Source organism: Bubalus bubalis, chromosome 2 (assembly GCF_019923935.1).
Source record: "Bubalus bubalis isolate 160015118507 breed Murrah chromosome 2, NDDB_SH_1, whole genome shotgun sequence".
NCBI lineage: Eukaryota > Metazoa > Chordata > Mammalia > Artiodactyla > Bovidae > Bubalus > Bubalus bubalis.
Window position 1 is genome coordinate 25,278,522 of NC_059158.1, and position 19,848 is coordinate 25,298,369.

Genomic DNA, 19,848 nt, shown 5'->3' on the forward strand with positions numbered 1-19,848 from the left:
GTGGAGGAACATTGAGGGGGATGAGGGAGGGGCTTTCTTTCCCTGACCACCCCTGGGGAGGTGGTGAGGAAGAAGGACAGTGTGGCTGGAGGGCAAGTGAGAGAAGGGGGAACTGGGTGAGTGGGGGCCCCTGAAGCAGCCATAGCCCTTCTGTTGTTAGTGTGGACTCTTCCTTTTCTATCGTTGGGAACTTCACAGTGACTGCCCTGTGCCCGGGGGGAAGGTCAGGACCTGGAAGCAGAGGTGTGGGGTGATAAGCAATCTTCTTTCCCCTTCTGAGGAGAGGGTATTGTTTCATGTGGTCAGTACAGATGCTTCTCGGAGAATCCACACCTCTCCATAAACTGAAACCACTAATTCTTGGCAGACAGAACCCACAGGACCTTGGTCCCTGCTGGGAACTTCGTTTTCTCATTCTGTGGAATGGGCAAGATGCTGGGCGGGTTTGGGGGGAAATCTTGGGCTTCTTTTGGAGGAGAACGTGTAAGATCTTCATCGATGATCAATGAACATTGGCTCTACTAAATTTTGCAGTCTGGATTAGCCATAGTAAACACTGCATTTGGTTGAATTCTCCTACCTCCATGTCACACTCCCTCCACCCAGGTGTCCCTGGGATGCAAGGAATGCCGGTCATTGAATTAAAAGTTGGAATAAATAAAATCACAAAGGAGAATTCAGGGCCCTGACTCAACCAGCCTTCTTGAGTCAACCCAGGATGGCTTTGGGTTCAGCCACACACCAAGTTCCTCTAGTAGCTCAGGGAACTGAGAGTCCAGGGTGGCCAGAGGTATCATCCATAGCTTTGCACAGCTCCAGTGTTAAGGCCCCACGGCCCAGACTGGCACACCCTGAATACCTTTCTTTGCCAATGAGTATACTTTGCCAGCATCGTTCTTTTTTTTTTTTTTTTAATTTTCTATTTTTTTAAACTCTTTATTTTGAAGTAATTTAAAACTCACAGAAGAGAGGCAAAAATATCACAGATTATCCCAAGATATTCTTCACTCAGATTCACCAATTGATATAATTTGACCACATTTATTGTTATTTCTCTAATTACACATTAGTGTTTTTTTCTGAAGCCTTTGAGAGTAAGTCACACATAATATGGGCTTTCCTGGAGGATCAGATGATAGATAAAGAGTCCTGCAATGCAGGTGACCTGAATTTGATCCCTGTCTTGGGAAGGTTCCCTGGAGAAGGGAATGACAACCCACTCCAGTATTCTTGCCTGGAGAATTCCATGGACAGAGGAGCCTGACGGGCTAGAGTCCATGGGGTCACAGAGTCAGATACGACTGAGCAACTAACACTTTCACTATGAGTAATATATCCTTTTCCTAATAAACACATTGGTGTGAATTTCTTAAGAACAAGAACCTTCTTTTACAAAACCACGGTACAGCTATCAAAAGCAGGAAACTTAAATTGATATACTACTATTATCTAATCTATAGTCCATGTCCAAAATTTGCCAATTGCTCCATAATGTCCTTTATAATGTTTATTTTTTCTTAGTCCAGGATCTAACTAAGATCATGCACTGCATTTTTTTGTCATGTCTTTTTGGTCTCCTTTATTTTAATAGGATAAAAGGATACAGTTTCTTTTTCTTTTTATTAAATATAGTTGATTTACAATGTTGTATCAGTTTCATGTGTATATCAAAGTAATTCAGGCATCTGTTCAGTTCAGTCACTCAGTCTGTCCAACTTTTTGCTACCCCATGGACTGCAGCACACCAGGCTTTCCTGTCCACCAACGACCGGAGCTTATTCAAACTCATGTCCATTGAGTCAGTGATGCCATCCAACCATCTCATCCTCTGTTGTCCTCTTCTCCTGCCTTCAATCTTCCCCAGCATCAGGGTCTTTTCCAGTGAGTCAGTTCTTCACATCAGGTGGCCAAAGTTTCAGGCCAAAGATTCAGGTATATGTATGTAAATAAAATTTTTCAGATTCTGTTCCTTATAGATTATTACAAAGTATGGAGGATAGTTCTTCATACTACACAATAGGTCCTTGTTGGTTATCTATTTTATATTTAGTTGTGTGTATGTGTTAATCCCAAACTCCTAATTAATCCCTCTCCGCTTTCCTCTTTGGAAATTGTAAATATGTTTTCTTTGTCTGTGGACCTATTTCTGTTTTGTATGTAAATTCATTGGGTTGGGAAGATCCCCTGGAGAAGGAAATGGCAACCCACTCCAGTATTCTTGCCTGGGAAATCCAATGGACAGAGGAGCCTGCTGGGCTACAGTTCATGGGGTTGTAGAGTGGGACACTCCTGAGTGATACAACAAAACTAACATTAAAAATATAGTTCCTTAGACTTTGTCTTTTATTATACTGATACTTTTGAAGAATACAGATCAGTTATTTTGCAGACTGTTCCTAAGTTTTGGTCTGTCTAGTATTTCTTAAGTTTATGCATTTTTGACCAGGAATCCCACAGAAGTGATGGTGTGTCCTCAGAGTGCATCACACCAGGGAACACATGAACCAGCGTCATTCCTAATGGTTGCCTAGTGTTTCACTGTTTGGGAACCCTGGTTCGCTGAAACCAGTTTCCTATCGTAGTGGCTCTCAATCTTTAAAACTACGAGAAACCATGCTGTAATACACGTTCTTGAACATATGTCTTTGAATGGTTGTCTAAATATTTTCTTAGGCTAAATTCCTAGAAGAGAAACTACTGAGTCTAATGGTCAAAAGAGAGACTTAAAAAGTATTTTTTGGCTTTGAGAAGTATTAAGACATATATTTAGCTGTAAGTCCCCTTCCTTTTTCAGTATGACATATTTTAAACACTCACTGAAGTTAAATAGTGTCCAGCACTAGTCACATCTTTCTAAAACTAGCCTTTCATGAGCATGCACACCACAGATGTGCACCACCAGTCCTATTATTTCTTGTCTATATTTTAAAAATCTTTGCCCATTTTGAACTCAGATTTTAAAGGGGATCTTTTTCTGTCTGATTGTAAATAGAGAATAGCCATAAAAAGCTTTAGTGAAAACAAAACAATGTTAGTAAGTTCTAGATTGCTTATATTCTACTTATATATATCTACTTATATATATAAGTAGACTTATTTTTAAAGTTTTTTGTACTTAAGGGTCATTCTTTAGAAAGCAGTACAGGACTTTATACTGTCTTTATTTTTTTTGGAGCGGGTACCCCACATGGCTTTTGGGATCTCAGTTCCCCAGTCAGGGATTGAACCCACCCAGGCCACAGCAGTCCTAACCACTAGGCTACCAGGGGGACCTAGGACTTCATACTCTTGGCAGTAATGTCTGCATATGTCCTTGCTTTCACCAACCCTGGGAGTCAGAATCCATGCCACCTTGATAGATCAAATAATATCTCATTGTACAAACTATTATGTATAAAATAAGCTACAAGGATATATTGTACGACACAGGAAATAGAGCTAATATATTATAACAGCGATAAATGGAGTATAACATGTAAAAATCGTGAATCACTATATTGTAGACCCTGAACCTGGGTCTCCTGCATTGCAGACAGATTCTTTACCTTCTGAGCCACCAGGGAAGCCAATTTATATAGTATTGTACATCAATTATCAGTCAATAAAAAAAGGGAAAAAATTGTTTGTTGGTTTGTTTGTTTTGGCCATGTCACAGAGCTTGCAGAATCTTAGTTCCCCGACCAAGGATTGAACTGGGCCATGACAGTGAAAGTGCTGAGCCCTAACCACTGGACTGTCAAGGAAGTCCTTTATTGTTGTTTTAAATTGCATTTTGTGGTAGGGTTAACATTATTTTCATCTGTTTAATGGCTGTTCATGGTTCTTCTTTCATGAGTTGCCTGTCCTTGATCCTGTCCCGTTGTTCTATGCATGTCATTTTCATTTTCCCATCACTTTTCTTGGTTGAGGAGACAGCTGTGGGTGGAGAGACCTCAAGCAGAAGAAATCTAGTATGAAAAGTTCCTGCTTTTGCACTGTCTGTGTTGCTGACTTGGACTGGGGAGTAGATTTTGATCACAAGATGGGAAAGGAAAATAAGAAGACACCAAGCTTCTCGTGCAAACTGAAGAAGACCTGAGTGGAAAGAACTTAAACTCTCCATTTTTGCCATCTTCTTGACATCACACTTTTTGTGGAAAGTAGTCTGGGGCATTAGGCTGGAACTTGAGAGAAAAAAGAGGAAATGGTAACAGAGTCAGAGAAAGAATGGTTAGGTAGAAGGGGAACCTATAGTGTGGTGGGCAGAAGCTAAGGTTAAGGACAATGTCAGGAAGGTGCACAACCCACGTCTTGCTTATCTGTGCCTAAGATCCTGGGTTAGACAATGATGTTTTTACATGCGACACCAAATGTACATGCAACAAAATAAAATATTAACACATTGATCTTTATCAAAATTAAAAACTTTTGTGTTCCAAATGGCACCTTGAGAAAGTGAAAAAAGCAACAGAATGGGAGCAAATGTTTAACATCATATATCAGATAGCATCACTGACTCAATGGATATGAATTTAAACAAACTCTGGGAGATAATGGAGGACAGAGGAGCCTGGTGTGCTTCAGTCCATGGGTCACAAAGAGTCAGACATGACTTAGAGACCAAGCAACAACAATTCAGATAAAGGACTTGTATCTGGAATATGTAAAGAAACTCTTATGACTCAATAATTAAAGTTTAAAAATGGGCAGGGAATTCCATGGCAGTCCAGTGGTTAGAACTCTGAGCTTTCACTGCTGAGGGCCTGGCTTCGGTCCCAGGTTGAACCTAACAAGCTATCTAACCACTCCTCTGTCTCTGTCCCAGCTCACCAACAGGGGAATAAACCTTCCTAAAATGATCAAATTGCCAACATCTGCTGGATCATGGAAAAAGGAAGAGAGTTCCAGAAAAACATCTATTTCTACTTTATTGACTCTGCCAAAGCCTTTGACTGTGTGGATCACAAGAAACTGTGGAAAATTCTGAAAGAGATGGGAATACCAGACCACCTGACCTGCCTCTTGAGAAACCTATATGCAGGTCAGGAAGCAACAGTTAGAACTGGACATGGAACAACAGACTGGTTCCAAATAGGAAAAGGAGTACATCAAGGCTGTATATTGTCACCCTGCTTATTTAACTTCTATGCAGAGTACATCATGAGAAATGCTGGGCTGGAAGAAGCACAAGCTGGAATCAAGATTGCCGGGAGAAATATCAATAACCTCAGATATGCAGATGACACCACCCTTATGGCAGAAAGTGAAGAGGAACTCAAAAGCCTCTTGATGAAAGTGAAAGAGGAGAGTGAAAAAGTTGGCTTAAAGCTCAACATTCAGAAAATGAAGATCATGGCATCTGGTCCCATCACTTCATGGGAAATAGATGGGGAAACAGTGGAAACAGTGGCTGACTTTATTTTTTTTGGGCTCCAAAATCATTGCAGATGGTGATTGCAGCCATGAAATTAAAAGACACTCACTCCTTGGAAGGAAAGTTATGACCAACCTAGATAGCATATTCAAAAGCAGAGACATTACTTTACCAACAAGGTCCGTCTAGTCAAGGCTATGGTTTTTCCAGTAGTCATGTATGGATGTGAGAGTTGGACTGTGAAGAAAGCTGAGCACCAAAGAATTGATGCTTTTGAACTGTGGTGTTGGAGAAGACTCTTGAGAGTCCCTTGGACTGCAAGGAGATCCAACCAGTCCATTCTGAAGGAGATCAGCCCTGGGTGTTCTTTGGAAGGAATGATGCTAAAGCTGAAACTTCAATACTTTGGCCACCTCATGTGAAGAGTCGACTTATTGGAAAAGACTCTGATGCTGGGAGGGATTGGGGGCAGGAGGAGAAGGGGACGATGGAGGATGAGATGGCTGGATGGCATCACTGACTCGATGGACGTGAGTCTGAGTGAACTCCGGGAGTTGGTGATGGACAGGGAGGCCTGGCGTGCTGCGATTCATGGGGTCGCAAAGAGTCGGACATGACTGAGCGACTGAACTGAAAGGAGGTCAAGGACCTGTACACGGAATACTGCAAGACTGATGAGAGTAGTTGAAGATGACACAAACAAATGGAAAGATACATAGTGCTCATGGATTAGAAGGATTAATACTACATTTTTGTTTTCTTTTTTTTCTCTTTTAAAATAAAAAAAATTAGAATGTGATTGCTTTACAATGTTGTGTTCGTTTCTGCTGTACAACAACATGAATCAGCCATAAATATACATATATCCCCTTCTTCCTGAACCTCCCACCTCTCTATCTGATCTATCCCACCTCTCTAGATGATCACAGAATACAGAGCTGACTCCCTGTGTCATACAGCAGCTTCCTGCTAGCCATCTATTTTACACATGGTAGTGTGCATATGTCAATGCTACTCTCTCAACACATCCCACCCTTTCCTTTCCTCACTGTGTCCACAAGTTCATTCTCTACGTCTGCATCTCTAAGGAATTAACTGTTACAATGACCATATTACTTAAAGCAATCCACAGATTCAGTGCAATCCCTATCAAAATACCAATTGCATTTTTCACAGAACTGGATCAAATAACTATGGAATTTGTGTGGAAACATAACAGATCTTGAATATTCAAAACAATCTTGAGAAGGAAGAACAAGCTGGAGGTCTCACACTTCCTGATTTCAAACTATACTACAAAACTACAGTAATCAAAACATAATGGTTGGTTCAGTTCAGTCACTCAATCATGTCTGACTCTTTGTGACCCCATAGATTGCAGCACGTCAGGCTTCCCTGTCCATCACCAACTCCCACAGCTTGCTCAAACTCATGTTCATCGAGTTGGTGATGCCATCCAACCATCTCATCCTCTGTTGTTCCTTTCTCCTCCTGCCTTCAATCTTTCCCAGTGTCAGGGTCTTTTCCAACAAGTCAGTTCTTTGCATCAGGTGGCCAAAGTGTTGGAGCTTCAGCTTCAACATCAGTCCTTCGAATGAATATTGAGGACTGATTTCCTTTAGGATTGACTGGTTTGATATCCTTGCAGTCCAAGGAACTCTCAAGAGTCTTCTCCAATACCACAGTTCAAAAACATCAATTCTTTGGTGCTCAGCTTTCTTTATGGTCCAACTCTCACATCCATACAAGACTATTGGAAAAACCATAGCTTTGACTAGACAGACATTTGTTGACAAAGTAATGTCTATAATTTTATGCTTTTAATATGTGGTTTAGGTTGGTCATACGTTTTCTTCCAAGGAGCAAGTGTCTTTTAATTTCATGGCTGCTGTCACCATCTGCAACGATTTGGAGCTTCTTGGACTTTTGGCTAAGATCAAGTGTAAGCATAATGGTACTGGCACAAAACAGATACTTAGATCAATGGAAAGGGATAGAGAGTAAGGAAATAAACCCACACTTATGTGATCAATAAATCTATGCCTTCTTTAGGCAAGAAAGTGCAATGGGAAAAAAGCAGTTTTTTCAATGAACACAGGAGTATTGTTAATACTGTGATTCTGGGGTTGAATTTATTTCAGAAAATGTTACTATTTTTTAGAATAGCACACTGAAATTTGTGGGGGTAAAATGACAAAATGACCAGGTTTTGCTTCAAATTAGTTCAGGGAAAATTAAGGGAAGGATGAGGTAAAAGAGACAAAGTTGAAAATTCTAGAATATGGGTATGAAGAGTTCATTATACTGTTTTTAACTATTTTATGTTCAAAATTTTTCATAATTATGAAAAAGAACCAGATTAGAGCCCAACTACTGAAAATGTAGTTTTCAAACTAGGAGCATTGACATCACCTGGGAGTAGGCATGTCAGACTTAGCAAATAGCAATACAGGATGCTCAATAAAATTTGAACTTCAGATAAACAACAAATAATTTTTTAGAATAAGTAGGTTTCATGCAATGTTTTATTTATACTAAAAATTATTTGTGAAAATAGCTTGGCAGGGTTTTGTTCTGTTTTTAAATAAAACTAAACATATAATTTCTTGGCTTGGCTAAGAAATTAAAAGATGCCAACTCCTTGGAAGGAAAGTTATGACCAAGCTAGACAGCATATTAAAAAGCAGAGACATTACTTTGCCGACAAAGGTCCGTCTTAGTCAAGGCTATTGTTTTTCCAGTAGTTGTGTATGGATGTGAGAGTTGGACTGTGAAGAAAGCAGAGCACGGAAGAATTGATGCTTTTGAACTGTGATGTTGGAGAAGGCTTTTGAAAGTCCCTTGGACTGCAAGGAGATCCAACCAGTTCATCCTAAAGGAGATCAGTCCTGAGTGTTCATTGAAAGGACTGATGTTGAAGCTGAAACTCTCACTTTGGCCACCTGATGCGAAGAACTGACTTATTTGAAAAGACCCTGATGCTGGAAAAGATTGAAGGCAGGAGGAGAAGGGGATGACTGAAGATGAGATGGCTGGATGGCATCACCGACTCAATGGACATGAGTTTGGGTAAACTCTGGGAGTTGGTGATGGACAGGGAGGCCTGGCATGCTTCAGTCCATGGGGTCGGAAAGAGTCGGACATGACTGAGCGACTGAACTGAACTGAACTGAAACATGTAATTACTTTATGACCCAGAAATTGCATTCTTGGGCATTCATTCCAGAGAAATGGAGACTTATACTCACACAAAACTTGTACAAGAATGTTTATAGCAACTTTATTCCTAACAACCCCAAACTGGAAACAACCCAGATGACATGCAAAGGGTGAATGGTTAAACAAACTGTGTGTCTCCATACCACAGAAGTAATATAGTGTCTAGGATATTTTAGACATTATATTATTTCTATGATAAATATTTTATTTATTTATTTTTATTTTTTATTTTAATTGTAAGCTAATTACTTTACAATACTGTGGTGGTTTTTGCCATGCATTCACATGAATCAGCCATGGGTGTACATGTGTTCCCCATTCTGAACCTCCCTCCCCATCCCATCACTCAGGGTCATCCCAGTGCATCAGCCCTTAGCACCCTGTCTCATGCATCAAACCTGGAGTGGCAATCTATTTCACATATGATACTGTACATGTTTCAATGCTATTCTCTCAAATCATCCCACCCTCACCTCTCCCACAGAGTCCAAAAGTCTGTTCTTTACATCTGTCTCTTTTGCTGTCTTGCATATAGGGTCATCGTTACCATCTTTCTAAATTCCATATATATGTGTTAATATACTGTATTGGTGTTTTTCTTTCTGACTTACTTCACTCTGTATAATAGGCTCCAGTTTCATCCACCTCATTAGAACTGATTCAAATGTATTCTTTTTAATGGCTGAGTAATATTCCATTGTGTATATGTACCATGGCTTTCTTGTCCATTCATCTGCTGATGGACATCTAGGTTGCTTCCTATTTCTATGATAAATATTTTAGTATCTTTTAAGGATAAGGGCTCTTAAATATATCCACAGGACTTCCTTGATGGTCCAGTGGTTAAGAATCCACCCACCAGCACATAAGGGACACGGATTTGATCTATGGTCTGGGAAGATTCCACATGCTGTGGGGTAACTAAGCCAGTGGGATAACTACTGAGCCTGGGAGCTGCAACTACTGAAGTCTGCAAGCCCCAGAGCTGGGGTCCTCAACAATAGAAGCCACTGCAATGAGAAGCCCGTGCACCACAGCTAGAGAATAGCCCTGACTTACCACAGCTAGAGAAAGCCTGTGCATAGCAGCAAAGATCCATCACAGCCAAACAAAAACAAAAAATCCATATCCATAGTGTTATTATGATGTCTATCAATTTTCAATAATTCTTTAATATCCTAAAATGTGCAATGTTGAAGTTTCCCAAATTTTCTAATAAATACATATGCAGTTTATTTGGTTGAATCAGGGTTAAAACAAGATCCACTCATTGCCTTTGGTTGATGTGTCTCTTTAGTCTCTCTGTCTTCTGAGAAGAATTGTTTTTAAGAACAGTTTTAGTTTTATAGAAAATTGGAGTCATAGTATAGAGTCAAGGACCCTGTAGCATGTTCACTATTATTAACATCTTATGAGTAAAGTACATTTGTTATAATTCATGAATCAATATTGATAAATTATCATTAAAGTTCATAGTTGCCTTGGATTTTCTTAGTTTTTACTTATTGCTCTTTAACTGTGATAGGATTGCATCCCAGATGTCACATTACATGTAACTGTCCTGTATCCCTGGGCCCTTCTTGGCTGTGACAATTTTGCAGACTTTTCTGTGTTTGATGATCTTGACAGTTTTGAAGAGTACTGGTTAGATATTTTGTAGGATGCCCTCTTTTAATATTAGTTTGGTGTTTTTCTTGTGGTTAGATTGGAAGCTTAAGTCTCCTTTAATATTTCTTTCCTTGGCATTTATTTGTTGAAGAAATGACTTGTTTCCTGTAGAATTTTTCACATTCTAAAAAATGGGCCAAAGAACTAAACAGACATTTCTCCAAAGATGACATACAGATGGCTAACAAATGCATGAAAAGATGCTCAACATCACTCATTATCAGAGAAATGCAAATCAAAACCACTATGAGGTACCATTTCACGACAGTCAGAATGGCTGCTATCCAAAAAAATAATGCTGAAAAAGAAAAAGCAATAAATGCTGGAGAGAGTGTGGAGAAAAGGGAACCCTCTTACACTGTTGGTGGGAATGCAAACTAGTACAGCCACTATGGAGAACACTGTGGAAATTCCTTAAAAAACTGGAAATAGAACTGCCATACGACCCAGCAATCCCACTTCTGGGCATACACACTGAGGAAACCAGAATTGAAAGAGACATGTGTACCCCAATGTTCATTGCAGCACTGTTTACAATAGCCAGGACATGGAAGCAACCTAGATGTCCATCAGCAGATAAATGGATAAGAAAGCTGTGGTACATATACACAATGGAATATTACTCAGCCATTAAAAAGAATACATTTGAATCAGTTCTAATGAGGTGGATGAAACTGGAGCCTATTATACAGAGTGAAGTAAGCCAGAAAGAAAAACACCAATACAGTATACTAATGTATATATATGGAATTTAGAAAGATGGTAACAATAACCCTGTATGCAAGACAGTAAAAGAGACACAGATGTATAGAACAGTCTTTTGGACTCTGTGGGAGAGGGAGAGGGTGGGATGATTTTGGAGAATGGCATTGAAACATGTATATTATATGTGAAACGAACCAGTCCAAGTTTGATGCATGATACAGGGTGTTCGGGGCTGGTGCACTGGAATGATGCAGACGGATGGTATGGGGAGGTAGGTGGGTGGGGGGTTCAGGATGGGGAGCACATGTACACCCATGGAGGATTCATGTCAATGTATGGCAAAACCAATACAATATTGTAAAGAAAAAAAAAAAATCTGCTAATCGCAACCCTGTGCCATTTACCATTTTCCTCTGCCTCCCTCATTTTTTCCCTGTAAGCTGGTAGTTAAATTTAAAGGCTTGATATGATTCAGAATCTATTTTTTGGCACGGACACGTCATAGGTAGTGTTTGTACTGTGTTTTTCCACCAGGAGGCATATAATTCTAGTTGGCAGTCATTGATAAGCATTGCCTAGGCCCATGGTTTTATTAAGGGTTGTAAAATGGTGATATTTTAATTCTATCACTCTGTCTCTGTTATTTTATTTATACAGAGAAATTATGCCTCAATTACTCTTTCAGTATGATTTATTTAGGAAAGGCATTTACTTTACTCTTCATTTTACCATGTTTCAGAATAATGAATTCATTTTCTAGTATTCTCCAAAGGTAACTAATGAATTTTTATTTAGTATAATTATGAATAAATCCATTTAATGTGTGTTAATCCCTCTCAGTGATTATTTTTATTGATGCTTAATTTTTCCCCTATTTGGTGAGTTTGAGCCTCAAGTTGACAAGATTCTAATACCTTTGATAGCCTTCTTGCCATCAAGATCATTTTGTACATATATGGCTACATTTTTTTTTTTTAGTGGAAATGGTACAAAAGATCTCAATTTGGTTTTTACTTATTTATTTTTTAAGATAGGAAGTATAACATGTTTGTTTGGTAATGGGTATGATTCCCTGCAGAGGTAAAGGTGATGGTGTGGGAGAGGGATTTTTGCTGAAAGAATATCTTTGAGTAGATAAGAGGGGATGGGTCTAGTACCTGAGTGGAGGGTTGGTTACCAGTTGAAAGTGAAGAGGAGGGAGGGTGTATAATGGAGAAAAAGGAAATGTGAAATAATTGCCTTGAAAGTGTGTGATCGAGTGGCCAAGAAAATGGCCAACTAGAGGTTTGTGATGATATATACCCCATGTTTTTATCCAACCACTTCAACTGCTTGGGTGCAGGGATGGAGGAGGTGGGAAGTTCAATTCAGCCAGAACTGGGCTTTTGCCAGGCTGGTATGATGTGGGAGAGTGAGGGAGACTAAGCATGCAAGGTGGCTATTATAGCAATGGGTCATTAAATTTAAGAGGGGTAAGGTTGGAACAGGGCAGTATCTCATATCAGGGGCAAAGGGGTGGGAAGTCTGGGGAGTAGAATAATTGTTGGCGAGAGGGCCCACGAGAGAGTGACTTGCAAAGAACAGGGGGTATTGAGCATAGGGTGGGAGGCTTAAAGCTGAGATTATGGAGAGGTTAATTACTGGTCCAGGTAACGAGAAGACCAAGGTATGACCGTGGGACGGGGGCTGCCGCACAGGGAGGACAGCGTCAATGGAGATGAGACACAGGGGTCAGGGTGTGAGGCCGGGGTGCTGGATGGATTGCCTTGGTTGATGAGAAATCACCAAGAATGGTAGTAAGAGTGGGATGAAGAAAAGACAATGACCCAGAGGCTGAACTGTTTAATGACGGTGGAGGGCCCCAAGATGTGTGGTGTGGGCAGGGAGTGGTCTGCTTGCAACCTGTGATGGAGGCAGCTGGAGGTGGTAAGACCACCAGGCTGGCCTGGTCTGCTCATAACTTGCCATTCCTGGGTGTTTGGGGTAGTAGGTAAATTCTCCAGTCCATAGCCTGTGCTGACCTCAAGGCTGGCAGTGACTCCTTTGTGTCCCGGGCCCCAGACTGGTGCAGTTGAGGGTCAAGGGCTGCCCACCCATGGCTCACCTTCTTCATGGGGTCTCTGAGCCTGACCCAACTCTGGGTGGTAGGAGAATCTGTCTGCACTCAAGGATCTCTGGCCTCCCATGCTTTACCCTCCGGAAGTTCCCCATCCAGGTGGGAGATCCTGACAGTTACAAGCAGAGCCCTGTGTGTGATGGGAAGTGGTGTGAACATTAGCGGTGGAAGCCCTGGGGAGAAGCCCTGTGGTTCTCTATCCCCACAGCCCCCCTCTACCATCAGATGGTCCTGGAGCCCATAATGATGTCTCCAGCCCAGATCTCAAGGTCTACATGTCGAGTTGCATCCTCCACTTCTTCTTGCTGGGATGTCTAGTAAGGAAGTCCACAGAATTGCATCTAAATCCAAACTCTTGCTTCCCTGCTCCAGCAGCTTTCCCTGCACCACCCTTCACCCTCCCGCACCCATCCTGACAAAGCTATTATCTTATTGCTCAGGCCAGATAGCTGGCAATCATCCTCTTTCTCTCATATTTCATATCCAGTTCACCAGCCAATCCAGTCACCTTTGCCTTCAAATTAATCCCCCACTGACCCCTTTTTATGCCCATTTAGAACATGGCACAACTGATCAAAGCAGTGGGGCCCAAATAGGACTGGCAGAGGCTCTGCCCCTCCCTGGTCTTGCCTAGGTCTTGGCTGTGGCCTTCCTGCTGGTCTCCTGCTTCTAACCTTCTGAGTCTCTTCTCCAAATATTAACTGAGTGATGCTATCAAAGAGGAAGCCTTGTTTTTCCTGGGGTATGAAATGCCAGGAAACAGACATGTTGGTAGATGAAACGATATGAGTCCTGAGATTTGCTTCACAATAATCCAGGAGGAGGGGGAAGTGGGTGGGAGTAAACACGGCTGAAGCCACGAGGTGGGTAAGCGGGTATTTATTATACCATCATCTGTATACTATTCAGTCTACTTTTTATAAGTTTAAAACATTTTATAATAAAGGTAAAGGCTGATGGAGGTGGTCTTGAAGGACAAGCCGACTGAAGGAAGTGCAGGTCTGGGGTCCACAGAGCCCGAGACAGACACTGAGCCCTCTGCTCCCGTCATGGTCATTGTGCATGGTGGGGCCGGTGGGGCTGACTGGCCTGTGCTGTCTTCAGAGAAGGAGGCAGGGGTGCACAGAACTGTGCTGGGTTTGGGGTCCCCATGCCTGCATGCTGGAAAGAAGAGCGTCTTCTGCCCTGTGAAGATTTATAGGGTGCTGATAAGACTCCTCAGGGTGATGGCTCTTTTTGTATGTGTGTCTGTTAATCTGAAATCCTGCAACCTTGCCAACTCACATTAGTCCTTGGAGCTTTTTTGTTTTAAGAATAACTTATTTATTTTTGGCTGCGCTAGTTCTTTGTTTCTGCCCGAGGGGCTTTTTCTAGCAGGGGCTACTCTTCGTTGCAGTGCATGGGCTTCTCACCGCGGTAGCTTCTCTTCTTGCAGAGTGCAGGCTCTAGGAATGCAGACTTCAAGAGTTGTGGCACTCGGAGTTATTGCCCCCTGGCACGTGGGATCTTCCTGGACCAGGGATTGAACCCATGAGGGAGTGAGGCAGGGGGGATTTGCTTGTGGCTGCTCATTGGGTTTGGCCAATGGTAGGCACTAGGGGGATGGGAAGGAGAGAGGATGGGGTATTTCTCTCATATTGTCTCCCTGTCAGTGTCCAGGCTCCTCCCTTTGTCCTTTCACGTGTGTGTGTGTGTGCACGTGCGGGATGGGGGCTATAAAGCTTCCCAGTGCCTCAGACTCCCCTTTTTCCCTTCACCCAGCCCTCACTCATGTTAACAGCTTCTTCTTTACAGCTCTGTCCTTGAAACTTCTCAGTGGAGTTCTGCTTCCCGCTGAGACCCTTCATCTCTCATTCTTCTCCCTCCTGTCCTCAGAGGGGCTGGACCAGGATTGAGTTTCTCCTGGGCAGGGCTAGGGGTGGGGGTGGTGGGGTGGTGGGGAAGACACTCCCTTCTCACTCTGGACTGTGCTTTTTCACAGCAGAATCTGGAGGGTAGAGTTTGCAGCTTCATCTTCACCTCCCTGCCTTCTGGGATTCAGCCTTTAACTTCTCCCTCTACCCAGCTCTCTAAGTCAAAGTGTTTTCAGCGAGGAAGATGTCTCTAAGATGTCTCTTCTGAGAGGTCAGGCCATTTTCAGCTTGAAAGTGAAAGTGAAAGTCGCTCAGTCATGTCTGACTCTTTTCAAACCCATGGATTATACAGTCCATGGAATTTTCCAGGCCAGAATACTGGAGTGGGTAGCCTTTTCCTTCTCCAGGAGATCTTCCCAACCCAGGGATTGAACCCAGGTCTCTTGCATTGTAGGCAGATTCTTTACCAGCTGAGCCACAAGGGAAGCCCAAGAATACTGGAGTGGGTAGCCTATCCCTTCTCCAGTAGATCTTCCCGACCCAGGAATCGAACTGGGGTATCCTGCATGGCAGGCGGATTCTTTACCAACTGAGCTATCAGGGAAGCCCAATTTTCAGCTTAGTTCCAGGAATTTGGAGTTTGGGAGTCAAAGCTGAAACTGAGATCACTTCTCTAGCAACTCTGCCCAGGGCCTCCGTTAGGTGCATTTTATGTTTGGTGTACCCAAAGGTTCTCTTGTTTTGTGATTTTGTCCACTTCACCATGAGTCCTGTCAGGTGGCCAGGGTGTGAGGCTGCCTGAGCATGCCTTTTTGTCTTCCCCAGATGCCTGCCGTGGCTGTCAACAAATGCCCACCGAGCCAGTGATTGTGGGGAGTGTGTCCTGTAAGTTTCTATTAGGGATGCCAGGAGAGGTGAAAGGGGAGGGGGCAGGTGAAGGAAGAAAGAATTCTGTTTGGAGGAAATGGCAGACCCAAGGCTGGGCCTTTGTAAAGTCAGGGTGTGTGTGTATGTGTGCGTGCTCTCATGAACGTGTATTTAGGAGGGGTTTGGCGGAGGGGTCCATGAAGGGGGAGATCCTCCCTTCTCAGACTTCAGGGGAACAGTAAGACTGGGGAGCCTTGGGGCATAGACTGGTGAGTGGGGACCGGGTTGGACAGAGATGCTGATACTGTTGCGACACTTTGCTGTGGGAACTCAGTTTTGTTCTTAAAACAATACTATTTTATTAAAAATAACCAAATAAAATAAAAGTAATAAATAAAATAAATAAGAGCTAACTTTTCAGTAAGTCAATAAGTATTTGAATTAATTCTCCCCACCCCAGGACTCTCCTTCCGGTCCCTAACCCTAAACCCTACAGCAAGCCAGGGACCCCCTCTTCTGACTTCTGTGACAGACACATTTTGCGCATTATTTAACTTCATATACGAGGAACTCTGTAGCCTGCAGTCTTTTGTGTCTGGTTTCCTGTGTCCGTGTCCATTTTTCTAACGTTCCTTGTCTGCATCTCCTTTCCTTCTCTCCCTCAGCGTCCTTCGCCAGAGAAGCCCTTTCTCAGTCCACCGCATTGGCCACAAGGGGGCAGCAGAACCCAGGGGAACCTGGGCTGACCCAGCAGAGCAGCCCGGCTCTAGCTCCGGGTTTCTTTTCCCACCCAGGTAGCATCCTCTTTCTGGGCTGCCTCCCAGGGAGCTGCCACAGGGTGGTGCTGCTCCCTCCCTCTCTGAAACCTGCTGCTTTAGAGAGGATTTCTGGAGCGAAATTTTGGAGTTTGGGTCTCCAGACTTTCTAGATCATGCACTCCTTTCAGTAATGTATTTTAAACATATGCCTAACATACACAAATGTTGTACAGATTGTAAAAATCAACACAAATAACACACTAAAAGAGATCGATTAGAGCGTTTATAGTAGAACTTCTAACATTTCTTCTGCCTCCCTTCTTGCCCCCAGATCTCTAGGGCACCCCTGGGGTGGGTTCGCCCCTACCTGGGGACTCCCGTTTAGGGCTCAGTTGAGCTTTAGGGGGGCCTGGAACCTGTGGGTTTGACACACAAAGGCATGACCTGGGCAGGTCCCTTCCTGAGTCTTTCATCTCAGCTGTAAAATGAAGAAAGTAAGATTTTCCTCTGAGGATTATAATAAAGTATGAGCTGTTCAGAGTAAAATTGGTGCTGGGTGAACAGTGTGCCTGAGTATTTGGTGACATCATTAGAGAGCAGGGCCTGGCCTCAGGGCTTTAGCCCACAACCCAGCCTGTGGAGACAAGTCTCCTGACATGAAGGAACAGGGTGGGCATCCTAGGGACTGTTGGAACCAGCCTCTCAGGGTTGGTCAGGCCTCTCCCGCTTCTATTGCCCCAGACCTCTCTCCTCTGACTCTCTCAGGGACGGAGGCCTAAGTGCCAGAACTTCAGTCCTTTCCCAGAAGTTGGTACTCAAATGCCTCCAAGCAGGACTTGCCTGATTTACCCTCGGCCATGGGTGGGCTTGACCTATGGGCTTGGGAGAGTGAGTAAATACTTCCTAGGTCACTGAGTGAGTCATGCATGTGGGCAGTGCAGTAACTCATCTCTGCAAAATTCACTGGCATCTCAGTGACTGGGGAATGTGCTTGACACACTCTGGGCAGACCTACCAGGGCTGAATGCCAGGGGGATCCTACCCCTACCTTTTTGCTTCTTCCCTCCCTCCCGCCCTCCCTTGCACTATCTTTTTCTGGTTCCTTTCTTTCTAATCTTTTATTTTCTTTTGTTATTCATCAAAGTAATAAAATTTATAACATTTTCTATAAGACTGTCTTCCTCCCCAGTCTCCCTCCTTTACCTTTACACATCTCAGGGCTTGAGTGGGACATACGTCCCCTGGAAGGAATCTCAGACTTTGGAATCAGAGTGGGTTGTCTACTCAGAGGGTGGTGGGGTTGGTGCTGTGGGCCAGATGGGCTCTGCAGCTGATCTCTGGGTGGTCCGGGCAGTGCTCACTCTCAGGAAGGACTGAGGGGCCTAAGGGTGTCCTGAGCTGCCTTTGCTGGATATTCTAGTTTTGGAGATGACAGCCTGTTCTGGAGGAGCTGTTTTTACTCAGAGGAGGGGCAGAAGTGCAGGTTCAGAGGAAGGTCTTGGCCCCAGCTGTGCCCTTGCGCTCTGCCCAGCAGACTTCCAGGGCAAAGCTTGCTCACCAGATCACTGTGCTGAGACAAGAAAGGAAAAATTGTAAAGTCAAAACAAGCCATCATTTTGTGTGTGCTTGTGTTTGTGTGTCTTTACGTAAATAAGCAGAAAACAGTTCTTCAGCTTTTTCCTGCAGTACAGTGAACTTTTCACCTTAACACTGTCAATTAATTTATTAATTATCTCTTTAAGAAAAGGAATTTAATCCTTTTTATAAACAGTCACATTTTAAAATTACAATTCATTTTACATTCACATTTGTTTTATGGCTTAGATCTGTTATGTGTGTTAAAAAGGAAAGTAAAATATTAACCCCTCTAACGTTAGGATAATTTGTAATTTGAAAAAAGGGCTTCCCCATAGCTCATTTGGTAAAGAATCTGCCTGCAATGCAGGAGACCCTGGTTCGATTCCTGGGTCGGGAAGATCTGTTGGAGAAGGGATAGACTACCCATTCCAGTATTCTTGGGTTTCCCTTGTGGCTCAGCTGGTAAAGAATCTGCCTGCACTGCGGGAGATCTGGGTTCGATCCCTGGGTTGGGAAGATCCTCTGGAGAAGGGAAATGTTACCCAGTCCAGTATTTTGGCCTGGAGAATTCCATGGACTGTACAGCCTACTAACATTAGGATAACTTGTAATTTGTATATAAATGGCACCCCACTCCAGTACTCTTGCCTGGAAAATCCCATGGACGGAGGAGCCTGGTAGGCTGCAGTCCATGGGGTCGCTAAGGGTTGGACACGACTGAGCGACTTCACTTTCACTTTTCACTTTCATGCATTGGAGAAGGAAATGGCAACACACTCCAGTGTTCTTGCCTGGAGAATCCCAGGGACGGCGGAGCCTGGCGGGCTGCCGTCTATGGGGTTGCACAGAGTTGGACACGACTGAAGCAACTTAGCAGCAGCAGCAGCAGGATAACCCCACTAACATTAGGATAATTTATAATTTGAAAAAGAAAAATCATTTGTGGCCAGTGAGCAGTCTTTCTTGTTAAGGCAGCTGGCACAGGACCCTGATGCCTTGGCGGGAGCAGGAGTGTGGGGTTGGCAGTGAAGTTGGCTGTTTTTGTCCATCTTGCCACTGTGTTCAAGTGTTCTTGCAGCGTGCTAAACATTCCCTCTACTTTGTCGTTCCCACCCATTCCCCCTCCCAACATGGACTCAAAGGGCTGGTGAGATAAGCTTTCTGGTTAGAAAACCTTGGGACATTTCTGAGTCCAAGGTCCCTGCTTGCTCCTGCTTCCTGTGGAGTCGTGTGGAGCTGGGGGTGGGGTGGGCTGGCTTTGAAGGCTGGGGGAGGACGTGGAGGGGCAGTCTCCCTGCAGCTCTAACCCCTCCCTCCTCTGTGAGGGGTCTGGACTAAGTGTCCTCAGTGACAGGACTTACTAATAAGAGGTTCATGACCTGGGCAGGAAAATGCACTGGAGGGGATGGGGCTGGAAATGGGGTGGGAGACCCACGAGGAGACTGTTCCTTGAGACTGTGGAGAATTGACGGCGGTCTGCAAGTATGTGACGTGAATTTGTGAAAAATCTTAAACGTGTTGGAAGCACACTGGGTGGGAGAGTGGTGTGTGAAAAATGCCCCTCAAGTTTCTGGCAGAGAAAACTGAGTGAACACAGGTGCCCTTTACTAGGTAAGGAAAGTGCAGGATGGGATGAGCTGGAGAGGAAAAGCCAGTCTCCTTGGGTTCGTTTGTTTTTTTGAGATCAGAGGATCAGGCCTTGCCTGGTATTCACTGGGACCGGGCCGGGAG